General features: G+C 39.6%; 1 long non-coding RNA gene across 1 annotated transcript; it reads left to right on the top strand.

Moving 5' to 3' along the window:
- Window positions 1–771: 771 nt before the first annotated feature.
- Window positions 772–6,439, top strand: LOC113944612. Its single transcript, XR_003526730.1, has 3 exons — window positions 772–906; window positions 2,432–2,466; window positions 5,533–6,439. It is a non-coding gene; the product is annotated as an uncharacterized LOC113944612 (long non-coding RNA).
- The last annotated feature ends 12,299 nt before the right edge of the window (window positions 6,440–18,738 follow it).

Below are 18,738 nucleotides of genomic sequence, written 5' to 3'. Positions count from 1 at the left end.
GAAGAAGCTGAGAAATTGCTATTTGCTTTGAAAAAAAGATTAAATTTGCTAAAAATCCTTGCAAAATAAGTGGGATTTTTTTGATTCCCATTTAAAAAAGCACACCAGTCTGTTTGTTCCCATCTTTTCTGTGAGATCAAGCACTCAAAAGGATGCAAAAAGCACAGGGGGTGCTTCTTCACAGTGCCCTGAGGCCACAAAGGTGCATTTCCTTGGAGCATGAACAAGGTTAAAGGCTGTTTCCATGAAGGAAGGGAACACATTTCCCACAACATGCTTTTGTGCCCTTGAAGCAAAGCACAAAATGCATCAGGAAATGCTGACGTGTTTGGATATTAAAGTGGATTAGGAAACCTTGACACATGAGAAAGGCTGACCTTAGGGCTCGAGTCAAACAGAGGGTATTGTGCTTGCGAGGGAGGTCTGAATGCCTTTAATGTCATCACCACCTCACTGTGAAGGACTGCAAACTGCAGGATTCTCTGTAAAAGTGACTATTAGATGCTCAGTCTTGAAATATCTCTTGCCAGGTGACAGCAGATTATCCTTCCAAAAATGCCTCATCTTAAATCCAGCAAGGAGCAAGGACTGGCAATATGGTGGGTCCTCAAGAGGCAGTGAATTAATCAGTTTGGGTTTGGACTGGGATAGGGTTCAGGCTTAGAGTTTGGGGCAAGGACATCCAGTTTTAGAGAAGAGCATGCTGTGGGTATACTATGATTTATTTAAAAATACAGATTTTAAAAAAAGTCTCTGCTTCTCATGGATAACTTTTGAAGGGGATAAATGTAAGCAAATGCTGAACAACATGCCGATTCTGAAGGCACAGATCCCCTCCACAGAACTGCAAATTGAAGACTCAAGGCTCCTGTTTTGTTGAAAAGGGACTTTTGAGCCCAACAAGGGGTAAGATGTTAATAAAACCTTTGTTCACTGTTACAAAAGGGAACAGCTAAGTGTGGGTTGGGGTTTCTGCCAAGTTAACCCTGACTTCTTCCCATTGCCACCAATACTGCTAAGAAACACCTTAACATGTTATTTAAGACAAAGGAAAAAAACCAGTTAATACTTTTCATTTTGAATGCTGTGTTTAGAGCAAAAGCTTTCATTTTAAACATATCTTTATTCACTTTCCTTGTTGCTAGACTAGGGGCTTTAAAGAAAATTCACATTTTATGTGGCATTAACTTTCTTTTTGTGGGGAAAAAACAAAGCTAGCTTAAGTGATCTGAAACTGGCACTGTCTTTAATACTAATGAAGTTTTATTTTCTTTAAGGTGAAAGTGCAGGTGTTCTGAGTCTCCCCAAACACGTGCTAACCAGGCTTATTTTATTATTTCCTTCCCTGTGGTCTGCTGGGCTTTGCCCATCTGTAGTTTCTCCCTGTTGTTGTCAGCTCCTTCAGAGCCATGATCGGACAGAATTGCTATGGTAATTGGAATAATAATAACAAAAAGCCATAGAAAAATAAGGCAACATTGAATCACCATTTCCACTTTTTAATTCTCCAGCAAAGAAGGACAAAAAGGAGATGGCTTCTGTCTGCAGTGTTGCCTTTCATTTGCAACTGTGCTGTTATGGAATCAGAGGCTACTTAATACATGATTTTGGAAACTCTTTGGAGTATGAGGTGGTAGGAGTTGCTGGATAAGATGCATCTCCATGTGATGCTGACAGTGGTGTGATGACATTATAGTATTATCTGACAGCGAGGGAAGAAGTGAAGGAGGGAGGTGGCAGGTGTACCTGGGTACTCTCTGGTCAGGATTTGAGCATCAGGGTCACAGAGGTCCTGTGGTGTCATGTTTAAAAGCAGGCTGGCAGAATATGTTGGGGTGACAGCCACATTTCCTCCTGCCCTCATACCCTCCTCTGCTCTCCTTTGTGCCACCCCCTCATCTAAGGAAAGGTGGCATCTTTATTCTGGTAGAATTAACTAATCAAAGTACGCTGTTGGTGATTTCAATTATAAATGTTTCTTCCCATTCTTAAAATGTTTTCACTTGTTTTCTTGGCAGGACCTTGAGGAGCTCTCCTGAGAGTCCCTTTCACATAGATATGCACAGAATGAATAGTTTATCTCCAGCTCCTGCTGACTTTCATGAATAATTTGATGTAAAAAGCTAAGTTGGATTTCTGCTGTGTCGGTTAACTTGGAAGTACCAGCTTCTAATATTCCAGCCACAGACTGAAACAGACTTTCCAGTTTTAGAGACCAAAGTGGCCTCTCTGGCTTCCACTCATTGTGAATACCTTACCTTTTTTCCTCCTTTAACTACCTGGCTGCTTCAGGCTCCCCAAAACATGAAAGAGGCTCTAGAGCTTCCAGCTGACAGAACATCTCTTGTGAATGAAAGCTCTTTGCTTAAACACAGAAGATTTGGTGGGACATACAACTGTGATTTTTACTGTTTCTTGTTTTCATTCCCAGGTGTACGCCAGAAAATCCTGTGGTCAGCCCTGAAGGTAAGCAGCTCATTTTACAGAGTGATTTCATCTGCCCACTCTCACTGAAGGCAAACAGAATTGCTTATCTGAGTAATGTCACACGTGTGCCTAAATGATTGCAAGAGACTGAAAGGAGCTGGGAGTAGAAATAATAGCACTACTTCATCTCTCACAGAGCAGAGCCAACAAAATAATGCAGTCATGTGAATAAAGAACCAACATAATAATCAAGGTCTAACCATTTTTGGAAAATTAGCACTTCTTCCATAACAGTAACAGGCTGCTGGGAAAATGGTACAAAGTATTAACTGTCAGGTTAAGCACACCTTAATCAACATGTGCTGAGTCCCACTGATGTGTCCTCAAACCTGTTACTTAAGTACTTGTTAAGGCCAATTAAATAAACAAAATTTTAAAGCCTAATAGCATAAACCACACAAATAACATAAAAGAGCCATAATGGTTGAGGGCGTTTAGCCCTCCTTGATTTAAAACAGTGAAGTGAAAAATGTTGGAGCCCTTGAAGGTGATTTTGAAGACGAGGAAGTGACTGTGCTACACAAACAGCAATCAGAGACAATTAAGAGAACTGGGACAAGTGCCTCATTCTCCCAGCAGACTGCATGGGAAATTGCACTTTACATTTCAGTCTCATTGCATTTTCAAATAAGGCCCCCAGCTATGTCATTTTTTCAACTCCAACTCAAATCAAAAGATATTGCTTAAAATCTTCCTATTACTCCAGAAGTGAAAGGAATGATTGTCTATGCTGATGAGCCTGGAAGATTGTCTTGGAAAGAATTTGACAGTTTTGTCTCCGGGTCCCATTATAACGTTATTACTGCCCCTGAAGGAGACTGACAGAGCCTGAATGCCGGCGTGAGGACGAGGGTGGTTGAGGATGGCTCTGTGCCGCTGCAGATTTTGTGTTGTTCCTCTACAGAAACAGCAGAGACACTGTGAGCTACGCTGTGCATGTGTTTTCTCTTAAAGCTTAATCTGATGAGGAATCTCAGCGAGACCCTGTGCTAACAAAAGAACAGAGCATTCAAGCAAGCTGAAAATAAAAACAAAGACATAAAAATGGAAAGAATGAAAATAGGGAAATTTGGAAATAGTTATCCAGGTCTAATTATAACCCTGTCCCTCTGCAGAAAGCACAACTCACCAGTGATACTTTTTAAAGAACTTTCTGTTAGGCTCGGGAAGGTTTCGGTCCTGAAGTGCTGAGGTGGTCTCACTTTTGTAGCCTTCTTCCCACAGACAGGAGTACAGTGAGCTTGCAGAGCTCTTGTAGCTGGTTTGGTTTGCCAGAGTAAGTGATGGTGCCTGGGAATGAGCCCTACCCTCATCTCTGGCTCCTGTCTGGGTAGAGAACACTGGCCCAGCTGCTGCTGTTCCCCAGCACAGGTTGGAGTGCAGAGAGACACAGGGGGACCCTGCACTCCATCTGACTGCCCGTGTGGTGCCCAACAAACCTTCCCTGAACCAGCCCTGACTCCTCTGCTCAGTGTCATGAAAGCTGTAAGATGGAGGGGCTGTGGTACATCCACAGAAGTGATGGAAGCTTTCCCTGACAGCAATTTTCCCATGGAATTATCTTATCTTACTGTTTTCTTTCCACGGGGCACTTCTTCCTTTTAAAGATTTTTATTTTAATGAAAAAGGCTCTAAATGTAAATGTTCAATTATAATGCTAATTGATAGAAATTTAGTGTGAGATCTCTCCACTCAGATACAATTGACTCTGCATAAATCAGGTCATCATAGCAAACAAGGACCTAAATCAGTTATTTCCAGATTAAAGATTTAAACTTTTATGTTTCACTGTATAACAATTGTCTGAGAGATAAATTACAGTTACAGTGACAATCTGGTACGTGCTCTCTTTAACCCAAGACATAAATTGCTCAGATCTCAGACGAAAAAAGCAGTGCTTTGTTGCTTTGTGAGGGTTGCAGAGCAAATATACCCACTGAAATTAAGAGGAATTTGTAAAGAAAACAAGCTGCTTCTGAGCCAGGGATTTTAGAAGTTAGTTATAAATTGTGATCGTCCTGACAAGAAGCCTTTTGCAACTCCAACAAGATCATTCACGTATTGAACTATACAGAAGAAAGAAAAATACTGCAAAACCACACTCACTGCACTCAGAACCTTAACCCGTTTCCCAGAACCACAATGGATAATGTTTCTAGCAGAAATTCATTTATTTTGGTGGGACTTCCTTGGAGCGTGGTACTACTCAACTAATGACTGCAAATTTGGGTCCTAACCTGCTTGATTTAAAACAGCTTTAGCAAAATTACCCCTTAGGGGCAAATTCTTGTCACAATAAAACCGATGGGAGTTTTTTGACTGAGTTTTCATATTATACAACAATTGAATTTTCTTACATGTCCAGGTACCTCAAATGTGTAACTCGTAAGTGTAAGAAACATATTTATATACATAAAAATGATGTATATAAAAATGCAGGGTCTATTGGTTTATATTCACTAGTAGCTCTATGGCTCTGCATTCATATCTCTCTGCCGTTCTCTGAAACAGAGCAGAAAGGCCAACGGGAGCAGAATACCAACCTGAGATAGCAGTCTAGCAAGGAAGGCAGTGCTGTCACTGCAGAGGGACTTTGAGCACAAGAAGTGACACTTGCAGTTACTGAGGCTGTCAGTCCAAATCCGTGTTGCTTTGGTACCCTGGATAAAGATCGGGCCAACTTAAGAGCTGGCGACACGCCATGCAGACAGATGGACAGATGGGTGAGCAACACAGAGACCGTGCTGGAGCATCAAGTGTGGGTTCTGAAGGCAGCATTCCTAGCTGAGAGATTCCAAACAGCTGGCCAGCCTGAATTTTTTAAAAACAATTTATGTTTTAGGAAATGCCGCAGTTTGTTTGGTTCTGGGTGATGTAACCCACTGAACAAACCAGTGATGGGAAGGGGTATTGTTATTTATTCTTGGTAAATGTGGCTTGAGCTGCACAAAAAGAAGGAAGTGAGGAAGGGGCATTCCCTCTGAGCCCTGGAGAGAGTGAGGATGACAAATGATAATAGAATTTCCCTGTGTCTTTCTGTGTCAGGGCAAAACAGATCTCTGCTGAGCAGAGCAGCAGAGGAAGTGTCAAAGCTGCACATTGGAGATGGGGAAGAAAAATCTCACCTTGGATTCAGGGACTGGAATTCATCATAAACTCACACTTCAGCCTTCTTCTCCCAGGAGGATCAGCATCGGGGTAGAGGCACTATGGGACAATTCCTTTCCTGGGACAAGGGTAGACACAGGAGAACTCGAGCTTTTATTACAAGCTGGAAAACTGAAACCCAAAGGTGGAAATCTGTTACCAGTGCATTTTTTTTTTTATAAAATAGTTTAAAAGAGCTTATCTAAATTTAAATATCTAGCTTTAAGCAGTTTATTTCCTTGCACAACAAACTAAACAGATGATTCAAGAGCATGTAAAAATTCAGCTGCTCTGTTGGCATTTGAATGGTTTGTCCTCACATGCATCAGCATCCCTTTACTTACAATATTTCATCCCTTCTGTTTGCAAAATGGGTAGGGTTTTCCCAGGCAGATACTTTGTCTGGACTGCACCATATTCGATCTTCGAATAATCAGTTCAAACTGCAAGTCAAACACCTCTTCTACTCCATTCTCTGTAATTGATTCATTATTTCTCTCAAATTCTTTGGCTGCTTCATGTCTTTTTGCCAGTGTGATGCATATTAAGCAATCAGGTCATTCCAGGTTGCTTTTGTTTGTGTTACTCCTATGAATTCAGTTTATATTTAACCCTGGGAATAACAGACATAAAAAAGCCAACACCAAAAAAAGAAGGGAGGATGCATCCAGTGCAGTCAATATCATGTCCAGTCACAGAGTTAGGAGGGGACAGGATGATTGAAGGGAATGATAAAGGGCACGAGCTTCTAGTTTTTGGAATTGGTTTAGGTTTGATAAATCAGAAAACTGTTACCAAGTAAGAGCACTGATTTATTGCTGGGTTTGTCTCTTTTGGTGCACTAAAGGGACAATGTTTCTAGTGCCATCTCAGGTCAAGACTTCAGGATATTCTTCCATATTCCCTGGGCACTACAGTTCCCACATAAAGGCAAGATGAGGGTCATGTTGTATTCAGCATGTTTGGATCATCAGAGGCCCAAGGCCACAGCACCCAGTATAGACATTATCTAACTGTTGGCCCTATCTTGCCTCACAAAGATCAAGCACAGAACATTGTGCACCACCAGCAGAGAGGACAAAGCCACCACCATGACCCCAGCCCTAAGTCAGTGATGGTACAAAGGGGTGAATTGAGATTTAAGTCTGCCTTGGCTTTTTTAAGGTCACTGATTCCCTTTAAAGAAACAAAACAACACAGAGACTCTTGTGTGCACAAACACACACACACAATAATTAAAAGAATTAACATGGGAATTAGTTTGTGTTGCAAACCAAGGCTGTTGTTAGGTGGAAATTTGCCATATGCTCTCCAACACTAGACACAAAGAAGGACCATTTTACCACTTAAACCTCCGTTTTTGCTGTAGGATTGGAAAGCCCAGTGCTGTTGATTGGCTCCTTTAATTTAAAGCAAATTAATTGTGGGAGCTGGATATCAAGATTACTCAGAAGTTCTTGGAAGCTCGCTCTTTCAGGCTGCTGAGCTTTTATTTTGAGGAGAAAGTAACACAAATAATAAAATGCAGAGATGCATGGGCTTAGTGTAAAGAAGACTTGGAGGTTTATATGTCTTCCTTCTTTTTTTTTTTTTTTAAACAGTCCAATTATGTACCACATAGCAGCAACTGGGCTAACACCAGCCATATGATGGAATAGCTTGTAATCCGGTTGTGTCTAACTCCATGAGACAGACTCCAAGTAGATGAGTTTTAAATCTCCTTAGAATTAAGAAGGGTTTGGCAACCAAATTAATTGTTTTGGAAAAATCCTGCTTTATGGATCATGAAGAGGATAAAAAGGGAAAAAACATGTCATCTGTAGTGGTTAGTCAGATGTTCTTTTGGAGTTACAACGATTTCCTCTCTAATTCCTCTCCTTGTTGACATTCCCGTTAAAAGAATAATGAGTACGATGTTCGTTGCCTTAGCGCTGCTCATCCCTGTGTACATTACGAAATCTTTGCATTAAGCCACCCAAATGGATTGAATCCTACAGTGAGGCAGACACTGAAAACAACTGCACTCAGCTGTGAGATGCATTAAAGCCACGTATAACCCGATACGCTGCGCTACAAGGGGTGATAATCGCTGGGACCCTGTACGGGAGTTTGTTTGAAAGCAGTGGTGGGGCCCAGACAGAGTGCATCACTCTGGTTTAGCAGGACTGAATTATTTCAGTCTCTGGATTTTTAATATTTATGTAGTTACCCTTTTACCGGTGCGGTTGTGATGCCTTGAGAAAATATGTTCTATGTATTATTAATGCCATGTTTAAATAATGAGAGACAATTAAATGATCGCTGGGTGATAGTTTCCCGGGTGTATTTCTGGTTTATATATTTTGTAGATCTGTACTGTGTTCTCACAGAGGCTACATTACTTAATTACCCCGTGCTTTTACAGAATTTTGGTAAAAATAAGCGTGCAAAAAAAGATATTATTATTTCACAAGTGGCATAAAAGCAGCTTCATTAGGGAGCCTGGTACTAATAGTCCTTTAATACAGAAAGCCAGAAGATGGTTCTTCACATGGTACATTAAACAGTGAAATATGCCAATTTTGACTTGATTTCTATGCTGCTAAACTACCCCACATTCATTTGCTTCAGCTTTAAACCCTTTCATTCTCATATTCTCCAGCCCTGCTAACAGAATTGCAGCTTGCTTTTCACCTATCTCCTAACAGTTTAACATGGATGTCTGGGTCCAGCCCATTGTTCCAATTGTATATAGTTTAAAAAGCTCTGCAGTATTTTACTCTTTCCATTATATCTTGGCTTCCCTGAGCGCTCTGCTTGCTGCATTTTGCTTGTACTGGCTCTGTTTTCTAAACCCATTTATGGCTTTTTCTTCTGTACACACTTGTTCATTGGGGAGCTTAAATTGACTTCTCTCCATTCTGTTTCCTTAACTAAAAACGCACCATTAAGGTTGATTGAAGTCTTTTGAAAACACTTCATAAAAAATGAAAGGCCATAAGAAATTAGGCTACCAGTGTTTGCAAATACCTGTTTTCAGCCAAATTGATGGGAGGGAAGAAGAACTGAAATTTAAAAATGCTACTGATATGTATTTTGTTGCGAGTTGTCTTTATAAGAATAGAAAAAGCATGTGTAAAACATTTTGAGGAATAAAATATTGAGACGTTAACAAGATGTGTTGTGCAGTGGCTTGTTGTTGCAGAAAGCCTTTTCTCCAAAAAAACATCAGGCACAGTTCTGAAGAGAGAAAATTACAGGATGAACAGAAGTATTTGGATTAGTTATTTTCATGATTTTCTGTTGTAAAAAATATTTTTTACTCTCAAATATTTCTCTTCAAAGAATACTGTAAAGTCTTTCTTTAAGAGTAACATTTGAACCACGGAATAGCATATTCATCAGGAATAGGAGGAGTTCGTAATATATTGCTCTACAAATTGGTAAAAAAAAGCTTAATTAAGTCAGTGAAACTTTGAGTGCCTTTCAGAACAAAAACATCTGTGCAGTGGTCAAGGATATAAAGTATGTTTTACATTATGTGCGCATATCCTTAATGAACAAAGCAGCCTCATTTCACGAGTCCCCCACCAGGAATCAGGGAAGTCATTCTGAACACTGGGCTGAATTGTCAGGGAAACTTTTATGGACATATGGAAATGCATCTGCTTTAAAAAGAGAAATATCAAGAGGGATTTGCACAAAGTTAAAAGCAAAGCAAGTGCTTTAGAATCAAAAGTGATTACACTGAAAATGGCAGCTTGCTTGTCAGAGCAGCTGAGGCAGCTCCTCACCAAACAAAATACTAATAGTTCCAGCTGTTTCCAGGCTCTCCTAATACTACTGCTTATCATTAAAAAGTACAGACTTTATAGAAATGTGGAAAGCTCTAAAAGAAAAATAATTTGATTTTAGTTTATTTTTAGATTTTTTTTTCAGACAGCTGCCAAACATGTTTTATTTACAAGATGTATTACTTCTATGGCTTTTTCTCTTTTCAGAAATTTAGATATTCATTCTGACAGTCATCTCACTAAGTGGAGGCATCTAAAATGCAGAAGACTTTCAGTAAAAGACTTATGTTGCAGAACAGGAGCGAAAAAATCTGCATAGGGTGAGTTTTACAGTTTTAAAGGACTGTTTAAAAAAACCCCAAATCTTAATATTGAAAAGCCAAACCTACTGAGCCCTGAAATCAAACTTAGATTTGAATTCAGAATAAAAAAAAAAGTTGTAAATAACAACCATTCCCAGGCTTTGCCTTTAATAATATGATGAATTTAATTTTTATTTTATAAAAGCAGTAGAATAAACGCTCCAGACCTCGGCTGCAGCAGCGTCTGATGGTGTACGTGAGCACAGACTGTAGCAGACTGTAGCAGACTGTATCACTTGCTTTAAGAATTCTCCTGTTAATGGAGGGAAAGAGCAGTGAGATCAACAAGCAAAGTAGCTGAGTACAAGGAGGTCATGCAGCAGTGCTGAGTTCTGTGGCAGAGCTACAAGGAAACCCTGTCAGCTTCCATCCCATTAAACGAGCCATGAGCTACGTGTTGGACTCGCTGGGATTACCAGCAAACCCCTACCAAGCTGTCTGCTGGCTCTTGCTCACATCCTCTATCAATTATTCAGTTCCTTTTATGCAAATAATGTTTCATGGAAGCAATGGAGATCCATAATGGGGAGAAGAGTAACATCCATTTAGGAGAATTAAATGGTAGATGAAAAGCGTGACACTTTGCAGGCAAAAGCTATTGAAATGGTGCAGTACCAGGACTCTCTAAATGTCTGTGTGCATGCACAGATGGGGAGAGTCAAAGTTTAGTTTGCTTTTTTTTGACAATCAACTTTATACAGAATTAAAGAAGGTGGCAATAGACACAGACTCCAGCATTTCCAGTTCTGCCCAGGGGACAGCTGAGAAGCAAGGCCTCTGTAGCAGATCTGTCTGTGCTCTGCAGGCTCTAAGCTCTCATTTTGTATCTTACAGGGAGTGTATGCAGCAAGTCTGGATGACAATGTGTTTGTACTAAAGAGAGACTTTGCTGCTCTTTGGAGTCAGGGGTCACAGAAAAAACGAGGGCCACTCCTGCATTCTTTTATCAAAGCATTTGTTGGTTTCAATGCATGTATGGGATCAAAACTCTGCTGTAGCCCCAGTACAGTTCATGGGCCCAAACTCTACTGCTGTGTGCAGAGACACTTCCATTCCCAGCAGGAAGTAAGCTCTGAGTGAAGTTCAACAATGATGCTCTGAGAACATTTTGTTTCTTCTGAGATTCTTCCCTCAGAAGAGATTGATGAGTAAACGCAGACAATCCTGGCTGAACCCAGCCAAAGAACTGATCATGTCCCTGTTGCGAGCCTTTAAATCCTTGTCTGGGATTTTACTTGAAGGTTTATCCCTTTTCTTGTCAGTCAGCTAATGATAGTTTGCCTGCTGAACTGTCTGCAGGCTGTTTGGCCACTTATGTCTTGGTCTGCACTGTCAGCTTCAGAGGTGGTGGTACCCCACTAATGCTGTGCACTGCAGAGGCTGTGGTGGAGCTGCTTGTCCTGAACTCAAGCAGGTCAGCTGGGGTGAGAAAACCTCCATCATCCTGTGTGCTCCAACATCAGTTACAGAATCTTATAATAACGTTGGATTTTATACCTGTTTAATAAGGCAGAAGCACAGAAATAGGACCACAGCCACAAGGCTTCTGTCTGTGTCCTGCTGCAACCCCTCTGCCACACTGCTACTCTTTGTGTGCAAGGAGGGTGAATCAAAAACAAACAAAATGCTATTAAAACATAGAATCATAGAATATTTTAGGGTGAAAAGACCTTTAAGGACATTGAGTACAACCACTAACCCATCACTGCCAAGCCCACCATTTCCTTTCTTTCAGTCTTTCAACTTAATTTGGGAAACAACAGCCAAGAGCTAAGAAACTTCTCACATCTTGAATCTGTGTTTCCTGGAACTCACATACCAGATCCAGTGTTGTAACTTTGTCTTCTAGACACACAGACGTCTCTTCTAAAAGCTTTATAATGTGAGTACCCTGTATATTTATGGTGCTTCTGCATTTAACTGTTTTTTTGATGACACTGTTATTTGCAAAGGAAATGTTCTTTTGCTAAACCAGGAGGGACTGAAAGTGTGTTTAAATGGAGTGCAGTTAGCTCTCCCAACAGAAATAGGCTTCCATTATAAAATTCTGCACTTAAAGAAGCCCTGGCAATAGGCAGAGATGGAAAATTGAAAGAGTATTTTGCAGCATAGATAAGTTCAAGAGAATTAAAGCCTAGCTAAGTTCAGATAAATAAAAAGAAGCCAAGCTATAGGGGGTACAGGCGTATTTGAGATTTCATGTTTGCCACATTGTGCTTTTGCAGCCTACAGAGATGAGAGCTCTTCACCTGGAACAGGCTGACAGAGCAGTGGAGGCAGCAGGCTCCAAGCTCCAAGACCTTTAGGAAACTTTGGCTTCTTTAAGGCACAGAATAGTTCTACTGAGGATTATACGAGGGGCTTTCTGTAGGGGTCAGAATTACACAAACAGCACAAGAGCAAAGAGCTGCTCCAAGCAATCTCTGCAGAGAACTATTTGAGCTCACTCAGCCCTTTCCTCTCCCCTTATCCCACCTAAGGCCAGTTGTTAAATCTTGCCTTAAAATCCCATTGTTACCTAAGGGGACTGCGACTGACCTTGTGCAGAGATCAGTAACACAAGGCCATGGATACCATATGCTGCACAAGCAGTTCTACTCTTCTTTTTCCTCCACTTTGTATTTTTAAAACCAGTTCACTATAAGGGACTGTCTTCTGATTTATGTTGTTCCTCTGCTTCAGCTACACTCGTGATTCTCCCTCCTTTTGGCTCACCTTAGAGGTACAAACTGTTTTCCCTGACACTACTGTGTCCTTTTTTGGGTCCTTCTGGCTCAGTGAACACACCTGACTGTTCACAGGAGTGACCAATGTGATTCAAGTTGTCTGTACCAAAACAACCCCAAAATTGCAAGAATGGGGTCCAAACATCTGGTGCAAATCTGCCATAACCCGGCTGAAGTGAGGGGAGAGTCCTTGTTCCCCAGTGTGCTCTTAGCGTGTGTTGGTATCCCTGATGTAGAAATTCAGTGGTGCAACAAAGACACCTCGTGGCTGCCCTGCAAACCACACACAAGACAAAGAACTCACCAGCCAGAAAGGGGAGTGTCTGCTCTGGTACCAATCTTCACACTTCCTGCCTACAGCTACTTGTAAGTAGAATTAATACCAACCCCTGGTTCAAGTCACTTAGGAGAAACAAAACTTAATTCGAATAAATTGAGCACGTTATCTGAATTGTAAAAATTAAATAATATAATCCAAAGAAATTTGATGATGGCTTCCAAATTAGCATGGGAACTCAAATTATTAAATTAAAAAACCCTCTCAATAATTCCACTAGTAATTTAATTTGACCTGATAGGCGAAGGGAATGCTATGAAATATTTATCACGCCTAGAAGCAAGCTTTTATTTTAGAGATAGTCCTCTAAAGTTTTCTAAGAACTAAGAACTTCTAGGAACTTTATAACAAAGTAAGTTATCAATGTTTGCTTTTAAACTACTTATAATTTTATTAGAAATCAGCAGATACAAACTTATAGCTTTGTATACCAGTATATTTGTTAACCCCCCCCATAATCCTATACACTGTACCCCAAACACTATTTTAAAAAAAAAAATAATTTGAAAAGTGAAATTTATTTTTTTTAAATAGTGGAATAATAAAGTCCATAATTACATTCTGATGTAGTTTCATTGACCTTCCTTCTGTCAGTTCACACACATATATATATCTGAGAAAGGCTCTGCAGATAGAGTCAAGAATCATCTAGTGTAACAAAGTGGCAATTTTTGTGATTAAACTGTTTCTGAACAGCAAAAGAAGATCTTGCACAGTGAATGTACCAGCATAAAACCTTGAGCTGGTGTGTAGCAATGTTTTTCTTTCTTCCTCACCTTTGCATGAAAATTCACATGGTATTTTCCCAGTTCAGTAAATATGAGAAATTAAGATCATGAAGCTCTTGGAAAATAGACCAACTGACTATGTAGTAAAATTGGGGGGATCAAATTCTGCCTTCTCGTTTTTCCAGTGCAAATCAGAGGAAATAATATTAGTTTAGACTTACTGTAAACTAAATTCTGAGATTTTATTGCTGATTTCTACCAGGGTGAGTGAAAATAGAACAAACCAAAGGGATCTCTGTGCCTCACAGGTATTCTGTGTATGCATAAATGGTTGCTTCACTGAATTAAATAATTTCATTACATAATTGATATTGCTTATTCATTATACATTCACAATCACTGTATTAAAATGAAAGTACAAATGCCCAAATTCTCCCTTTGGTAACACCACTTAAGTCTGTGGAGCAATCATCAGGAAGATTTTTTTTTTCCTCTAGAATTTCTCTAATTTTTGCAGTTCTTTTGACTCTTAGGGTTGATTTAGGTGGGGATGCTGGAAACAATTCCACATCAAACCACAGAGACTGTGTTTTTAAAAAATCCATGAATTTAGAGAAGCAATAATCATAATAATATGTATTTAATACATTAGTAACATGACATTCAGTACTATCATGTACCCCCATGACAATAACTTTATAATGTTCCCTTCACGGATGAAATCAGAACTTTGCTTAATTAACTTGGAGCTCTACTGCTAATGCAGACAAGCCAAGGTTTCACCATCTACTTCAGTACATCCCTCTACAAGTATTTTTAGAACTTTTTTTGTTTTATAAAGAAGAGATTGTTTACAAAGAAGATGAAATTTTCAGTACCTAAAGGGGCTACAAGAAATTTGAAGAGGAACTGTTTACAAGGGCATGTAGTAAACAGATGAGGGGGAATGACCTTAAGCTGAAGGAGGGCAGGGTTGGATTAGATATTAGGAAGCAATTAATAACTGTGAGAGTGCTGAGGCCCTGGCACAGGTTGCCCAGAGAAGCTGTGGATGCCCCATCCCTGGAAGTGATCAAGGCCAGGCTGGATGAGGCTCTGAGCAGCCTGGTTCAGTGGAAGGTGTCCCTGCCCATGGCAGCGAGGTTGGAACCTTCCAACCCAAACCATTCTGTGATTCTACGATTCTGTGAAATACTGAATTCCCTTAGGATCAGATTTATAAACATACCCAGGTGTTGCTCTGATAGCCCTTCAAGGCCTCAATATCTTACTAGTTCTAATTCTACTGAAAATCAACCATCATATTCCCCATAGGAACAGGTCATTCACAAGTAACAAGCAGGGAAATGTGCCCTTAGTGGTTCATAAACATCCCGTTGCATCTTTTAGCTGCACTCTAATGTTTTGGTTTCTCTGGGTAAAGAGAAAGCTTTTAACCCTGTTCCAGTTGTGATAACATGAAACCAGCACTGACCTGGTACTTGAGCACATGTGTCCCAGAAGGTGACCTGAAAGAACATGTCAGGTAATAACATATTATCTCATTATCACTCTCATCTACAGGCAGCAGGTGGGTGGAATGACTTACTCCAAGACTACTGCTTGGTGTCATTGAAGGATAAAACCCCAACACTCTTCAAACACAGGTGTTTCCATTTGAGTCCAAATTATCCTTTTAAAAAAACATCTCTTTTTGCTAGAATTTGCCTTCTATTGAAATATACTTCACAACTAAAATATTTAAAACTGAACAAAACGAAACCTGGAAGGTCTTAATATTCAGAAAGTCGGACACACATGACGTTCTCTTTTAAGCAGGGAAGACTCCAGTGGTAAAACAAAGTTGTTTTCCATATTGAGCAAGGATCCAGACTCCTTCTCTTGTACATTAAACAGTGCATGCCTTTGTACATTAAACAGCTCATTTCCATCTCTCTAATAGAATGAGGAAATTCAAGCAAATCCATTTGTTACTTTTTGAAGTACAATGAGCTTAGCCTTCCCATGTGAGTTGTTTCTTCTTCTGATCATGGCAAAGGAAAAATACATGCACTTCAAACTTTCAAGGGAAATCTATATATTATACATAGAATGCACTTGTATAAATTAGTCTGCAGTAAATTTAAGTTACTAATTCAAATAATATACATGTGTTATAGTTAATTAGGTCACACATAAACCTAGGATAAAAATTCAGTAAACTCCAAAGGGTGACTTTCTTAGGATGCATCCATCAACCACTCCTGCTGTGGCTTCCACTGCTAATTTTCATGTGATATTTCCAAGTGTTTTATGCTAGTAGCATAAAGTTGTTAATTGGATGCTTCCTGTCCTAGGAAACCTCATGGCTGCATGGTACTTTGAGTATCAATGGAGCAAAGGACACTGAATTGACTTTGGGCACTGGAAGAGAGTGGGCAAAAGACCAGAAGCAACCTGAAAACTTTTTGGACTCAGAAAACTGGGATCTCCCTCCCTACAGAGAATACACAGTCACAGTTGAACTTGCATTACCATGCAAAATAACTCTGTGACTATCAAAGAATAAAAGAGAAATGCATGGGTTTGTTTGGTTTCTGGGGATGGAATGAAAGTGTAAATTTAGCTTAAATGATTACTGTAGTCTTCCTACTTTGATGTATCAGGAGTACAAAAAATAAGTACTGCTTAAAGACAGATCCTATAAAGAGAAATTATGAAAAGTATTACATAACAACATTCTTGTTTAATTTTTACTTTAGGGTTGTGTGCAAGATTTATCATTATTAAAAAAACCCAAAATTAAAATAGAAATTAGTAAGTAAACATCAGAAGCAACTGTAAAATACTGAAAGACGCTACAAATATAATTTCAGTTAAGAACTGTAGGGAACATAGTACTTCAAATAAATTTAACCATGGCAAGGTAAGAATTAGGCTGTTAAGACACCTGAATAGGTTTATCTCTGCCTGAAGACATGCCAAGAGGGGAAAAGTTAAAAAAGGTCTGAATTGTCCTGAAACATCACTTTACCTGATGTGACTAGTGTTGCTTAATCAAAGGCAAACATTTCTGGTGGGGTTTTTTGGTGGTTTTTTTACTCTCTAGGTGCCTTTGTGGTGTTCTCCTAATTTTAGCGTGCTGGATTTAATAAAAAGCACAGTTAAAGTGGAAACACCCAGACACTGAGCACAGTGTTGTAATGTTACAGCAGGCTGAGAGATATGGGAGAAGATCAAAGAGCACATGTGCCATGTGAGGAAATTCAAATAAAGCTACTGCTGATAGAGGATGGTTCCTACATCAGCTCATCTACTTCAAAATTCATATGTTGGGGTTTTTTTTAATGTGTGAGGATCAATCTACAACATAGGGAAAAAGTCCTACAGAACTTTAAGCCAGAAAAGCCCACATTTTAAATACTTGAGAGAAGTACCTGTACCAGGATCAAGGAAAGATAGAACCCAGCCCTGTGAAGAGACCACCTGAGGTCAAGGCTGTGGGGAATTGAGTTCTGTATAAATTGGTCACGCTGAGTAACATCGCTTCCTCTGACCACTGCTTTCTCATCTGCCACATCTGAGTCAGCACAGGACTGCTTTGTTTAAATAAGGTTTATTTAAAGTGTTTCCTCTCTAGAGGTTTGGTGGTACCAGTCACCAGAAATACGTGTTCCTTTGGAAACTGCTCCCATCACCACTGTGCTTATGTAAATAAATACTGTCTGAAGATGGTTGTGGAGAAATACCTTTGGGAACAAGCCCTTAATTAGCACTTTTTCATTGGCAAATATGACCTGCAGCTTTTAAACATCTTTCTAGCAAGGAAAATTCACAGGTTATACCATGGTGTATAGATGGAATAATGTACGAAAAATGCCTGAGAAAAATCGCTTTTTTGAGATTAATCTTACACAAAAAGCAACTATGCAGACTGATTCCAGAAAGAATCAGCTCACTGGCTTACACAGCTGATTTTGAGGGAATCTCTTTAGGGAGTAAATATTAATAATCAAGATGGAAATGTAAAAGTCCAAGTTCCAGGTTTGTTCACTTCCCTGTTGTGGAGAAGTATTTGGTGTGTTAAGAAGTTGGTGTAGCATTCAGTCACACACTGTCTCATTGCAGCTGTTGACAGTCAGTAATAGCAAGATATTGCTGTTTATATCATAATTATTAGATATATTTAATGACAGTAACAGCTTTACCCTTGCATTTCTGCTTCCATACTTAATATTTTTAATTACTAAGCAAAACCAGACTCCATGCAAGAGAAAACAAACAAACAAACGAAGCAAAGTCTTGAGTTAGGGATAGAACAGGATTAAGCGTGGATTTGGAAGATATGAGCTTATTTCAGTTAAACAGCTGGTTCCATTTTATAGTACAGTCATCATTTTAATTTCAAAATTTTAAATTGTCATTTAAATATTTTCTTAAATGCACTACAAGTTTTATCAGAAGAAAGAGACAAAACACATCTTCGGCGGATCTGGAAACTGAGATAAAGAAAACAGAGAAAGAAAAGTAATGTTTGAAGAGAAGTGCTTTGCCTGTAGCCCCTACCCACCAAAAAAACCCCAAAATGGAAAGAAACCAGAGTGTTTTGGGCTGGAAGGAGCCTCACCTGCCTGGATTTTCTGTGTGGCCCTGGTGCAGTTGGCTGGTTCAAGCAGGAGCAGCACTGTGATGCACCAAATGGTTTAGAAGATTAGTTGCTGCTCCTTTGGCTTGCCCAAGAGCTCTTTCTGCATGGATGCTTCAAAGATTATTTGTTGTAATTCCCGTGTTCTTAGGCTTATCTGTAACACAAAGTGCACATGGATATTATCCCTACACGGCCTCCCCAGCTGCCAGTCACCAAGTACTGCACTCCTTCTTCTTTTCTTCTTAATTTTCCTCTCCAGAACAATGTTACATCACTTCTTTTCAGTTCCTATCGCAGTTAAAACTTTAATTTACAGTCTGAAATTGGTTAATAAATTAAGAAAGAACCCGAACAACAACAAAAAAAAACAAACAAAAAACCAAAGCTTTTGGAAGCACTGAAAGGCTAATTCTTCTGTCAGTGGTTCATACTGAATCTGAATATCTATCCAAAGGTGAAGAACTGACAAAGACATGTATTCCTCCAGGAAAACATTTGCCAGCTCTCGGGATGTTGTGTAAAAGTTACGGATTTGCAAGATATCCAGGAAA

The sequence above is a fragment of the Corapipo altera genome, unplaced genomic scaffold (genome assembly GCF_003945725.1).
Source record: "Corapipo altera isolate COAL_440 unplaced genomic scaffold, ASM394572v1 23, whole genome shotgun sequence".
Lineage (NCBI taxonomy): Eukaryota > Metazoa > Chordata > Aves > Passeriformes > Pipridae > Corapipo > Corapipo altera.
The sequence above is the reverse complement of the archived record's forward strand: the minus strand, read 5'-3'. Positions and strand labels throughout refer to the sequence as shown.